The 4,265-nt window shown below is 44.0% G+C and overlaps 1 long non-coding RNA gene across 1 annotated transcript; it reads right to left on the minus strand.

Moving 5' to 3' along the window:
- Nucleotides 1–412: 412 nt before the first annotated feature.
- On the minus strand, nt 413–4,063 carry LOC104983953. Its single transcript, XR_824698.1, has 3 exons — nt 3,868–4,063; nt 2,679–2,800; nt 413–570 (listed from the first exon to the last, which is right to left on the minus strand). It is a non-coding gene; the product is annotated as an uncharacterized LOC104983953 (long non-coding RNA).
- Nucleotides 4,064–4,265: the final 202 nt, after the last annotated feature.

Genomic DNA, 4,265 nt, shown 5'->3' on the forward strand with positions numbered 1-4,265 from the left:
CAAGGAGAATGACAAAGATGATAAAAGGGCTGAATAATATCAAAAGGTATTAGATTTAAGAAGAATACTATCGGGATTTCCCTATCTGAACTCTGGGGCAGTGATCTTACAGGATTCCTTCCAGCAAAAATGCTTTAAAAAATGATCAAAGATTTCCCGGAAAATTTGCAAGACAACACTTGTAAATAGCAGGCTCTTCTACTGTGCATTTGGAAGCAGCCCTGTGTGTGGTGAAGTAAGAGGCTCTGAAGTCAGAGGATTCAAATTCTTGCTCACTCATTACTGCAGTCAAGTCACCACCTTGCTAAGCTTTAATTTTCTCCTCTCTTCAACGGAAATAATAGCCAAAGGGCTGTTGTAAACAGAAGTAATAAGCATGCAATAAGCACAAACTATTACTATTCTTCTTATATTTAAATTTTTATTATTGTCACTTCCTCCCGAGAGGAGAGCCTCTATCCTGGCCCTTCTGTCCTTGGCTCTGCACTGTCTCCCGTCTCTGTGTCTGGAGTGTCCTGATTCAAGTGACCGTGTGCGCTGGTTGATTCAGCTTCCTTGAAACTAAAGCATCTGCAGGTGAACAACAATGAAATTACGTTTATAGGGCAGATCATTTATTCTGCTTAACTCTCAAATGTTAAAGGAGATAAATACAAATTTTATGTCACAATATTTTTAGACAAAATCATGTGGAGAAAAAAAAATGTTATTTAAGCGAATTATGTATTCTATTAATAATCCACAGGCTTCCCATGACCTTTAGCAACCCAGTAATGGATATATTGGAAGGAGATAAACACACAAGAGAGGATGAGATGATGGAATATTCCATGTCCTTTCTGGCTCCTATTTTGTATTTTAAAAAAGAGAGAAACATGGGCTTTAAGGGGTAGAATTGTGACCCAGTCTGGCACATAGAGGTATGCTGTCCACCCTGAAATGGCCAGCTAAGCTGTTGGAAGTTGAGATAGAGAAGCTAAAAAGGGCCCTTTCCACACCTTAGCACCAAATTTTGTAATTAAAAGAAAACAAAGGGGGAGAGGACACATGTATACTTATAGCTGATTCATGATGTTGTATGGCAGAAATCAACACAACATTGTAAAGCAATTATCCTCCAATTAAAAATAAATTAAGGGAAAAAAGAGAATAAAAGGTCCACGAGGTTTCATTGGTTCCTTAGAAGTGTTGAATTGACCTAACCTGATGAGCACTATTTGCGTCATTCTTTCATTCAACCAGTAATTGTTGGACACCCAGATACTGTTCTTGCTGAAAGTACGCGTGCGTGCTAAGTTGCTTCAGTTGTGTCCGACTCTTTGCGACCCTATGGATTGTAGCCCACCAGACTCCTGTGTCCAAGGGATTCTCCAAGCAAGAATACTGGAGTGGGTTACCATGCCCTCCTCCAGGGGATCTTCCTGACCCAGGGATTGAACCTGTGTCTCCTCTGGCTCCTCATTGCAGGCAGATTCTTTACCGCAGAGCCATAGGGGAAGCCCACCGTTCTGAATACTGAAGGGCAAACAGGACCAAACAAACCCCTGTTCTCATGGCACCTGCAGTCCAGGGGGGAAATCACTGCAGAAAAAACTCCACAGGAATTCACAGCAGAACCAAACTTTAGTGGCTTACGAAGTCCCTGAGGGTGGCCTTGGTGGCTGATGTCTCGTAATCACCTTGCTTAATATTCATGCAGAGACGTAGGTGTGTTTTTCTTTTATACTACTTATCACAGCAGTAACTTTCTATTAAAGCCATGAGGAGTTTTGACCTCTCAAAGATGATTGACATGGCTTTGGAGATCTATTTTTGTCCTGCTTTCTCAAGTTCGTGTCCTGTGTGATAGCCAACAAGGAAAATACCACGCTGCCAAGTGTAAGCACGTAAGATCTGTATTATCCGTGATACTTGGACTATTGCAATACTGATGGGCTGAGAAATTTTTCATTTACCTAACGTAATTTTCAGGTTTGAGCATTGAGGTTACCTAACAAGTTAGCGGGGAGAAAGCAGTGGCACCCCACTCCAGTGCTCTTGCCTGGAAAATCCCATGGACGGAGGAGCCTGGTAGGCTGCAATCCATGGGGTCATGAAGAGTTGGGCACTACTGATCGACTTCACTTTTCGCTTTCGTGCATTGGAGAAGGAAATGGCAACCCACTCCAGTGTTCTTGCCTGGAGAATCCCATGGACGGAGAAGCCTGGTAGGCTGCAGTCCATGGGGTCGCACAGAGTCGGACACGACTGAAGCGACTTAGCAGCAGCGGCAGCAACAAGTTAACTATTTGATATAGTTAACTTTTGAGGGGGTATGTCTTCTTAACTTTCAATGTCAATTTTAGATAGTCAGAAATCTTGCCTGAGGCCAATACCTGGATAATATTGTAAGTGCTGGTGAAACTATGAGAATGACCATCAGATTTCCGTAGGCAGGCAGTTTGTAAAGGAGGAGGATTAGTTTTAACCTTAACTCCCCCTTCAACTCTTAACGAAAAACATGTGGTAAATCAAGCAGGGCGTGTTAGGTATTGCATTTCAGTTGTGGAGTGACATCTAATACCAAGTCAGCATTTGTTGTTAACTCTGGATGTACTGTATTAAGTAGTTAAGGACAAGTCTTCTCTCAAATATCCCCCACAGACAATTCATTAATGACAACAGGAAAAGAATGGTACCTTTCCAGTGGGGAGACCAGACAGGCCCCACCATCACCAGTGAACCCAGCATCTGCAGCCACAGTAGTTATTGACTGCCTCGAGGTTCTCCCTGAGATGCCGTGGAAAGTGCATGGCCTCACCTGGGAATATTCGTACCAGAAAATGGTTAACTTGAATCTGATCATGAGGAAACAAGCAGACAAATCCAGATGGTGGGACATTCTGTTAGGCAATCGGCTTGGACTCTTCAAAAATGTCAACATTATGAAAGCCAGACCAAAAAGGGAAAAAAACCTAGGTGGGTAAATGTTATAAATTAAGAGAGACCAAAGAGACCTGGCAGCTGGGGGATATGGTGCTGAAGGACACTGAAGGAAGAGGAGAGAGTGGAGGGAAAGGGAGGGGAGGAAGGAAAAAATATCTATAAAAGACATTTGGGGGCAAATTGGAGAAACTTTAATATAATCTGTGTTTGATTATCCTTTTGATGCTAAATTCCTTGCCTCTGAGCATTATGAAGGAGGATGTCTTTGGTCAGGAGAATTCAGAATTCAGGAGATTCGTGCTGAAATATTCTAGGTGTGAAATGTCCTGAGAGCTGCAACTTTCAAGGGGCTCAAGATAAGGGCTCCCAAAACATGGAGAGAAAGAAACAAACATGGCAAAATGTTAATTGGTGAGTCTAGGTGTAGGAAATATGTGTGTTCCTTGAGTTATTCTTTCAACTTTTCTGTTTCAAGTTTTTCAAAACAAAAAAAGGGAGAGGTGAGGGAAGTCTGTTTGAGGGAAATTATAGAAATCCGGAACAAAAACAAGATGTAAGAGAACACATGTGCGTACAACTCAGCTGTGATGCCTCAGAGGAATAAAGGCCAGGACAGTGGACTGACTCTGCAGTGGGACTCACAAGGGTTGTGCTCTGGTGTGTCCTCAGGCATCACTCACCCTGGGATCATGGGCAGTTTGCCTAACTCTCTGTATCCATTTCCTGCTGCTAAGTCTGCTGCTAAGTCGATTCAGTCGTGTCCGACTCTGTGCGACCCCAGAGACGGCAGCCCACCAGGCTTCCCTGTCCCTGGGATTCTCCAGGCAAGAACACTGGAGTGGGTTGCCATTTCCTTCTCCAAGTATCCATTTGCTAGGGCTGCTGAAACAAGCGTCACAAACCACGTGGCTTGAAACAACAGAGATGTCTCACTCATCTCACCATTTTGGAGGCTGAAGTCTGAAATCAAGGTATCGGCACGGTCAGGCTCCTTCTGAAACCTGGTGGGGAGCATCTTTCCTTGCCTCTTGCTGGATTCGGATGGGTTGCCAGCAGTCCTTGGCTCTCTAAGCTCACAGCTGCAGCCCTTCGCGTTCTGCCTCCATCTGTTACATGGTGTTCTCCTCTCCTGTGTCTGTCCCAGGATCCCTCCTCCTCTGGGAAGGACAGCAGTTGTATTGGATTGGGGCCACCCTAATGACCTCATCTGAAACTTGATTACATCTGCAGAGACCCTATTTCCAAATAAGGGTGTGTCCACAAGTGCCGGGGATTAAGGCTTTGACATATCTTTTCAGGGGATGCAGTTCAACCCATAACCCTCTTCATTCTTGTTTCTC

The sequence above is a fragment of the Bison bison genome, unplaced genomic scaffold, assembly GCF_000754665.1.
Source record: "Bison bison bison isolate TAMUID 2011002044 unplaced genomic scaffold, Bison_UMD1.0 scf7180017863702, whole genome shotgun sequence".
NCBI classification, from domain to species: domain Eukaryota; kingdom Metazoa; phylum Chordata; class Mammalia; order Artiodactyla; family Bovidae; genus Bison; species Bison bison.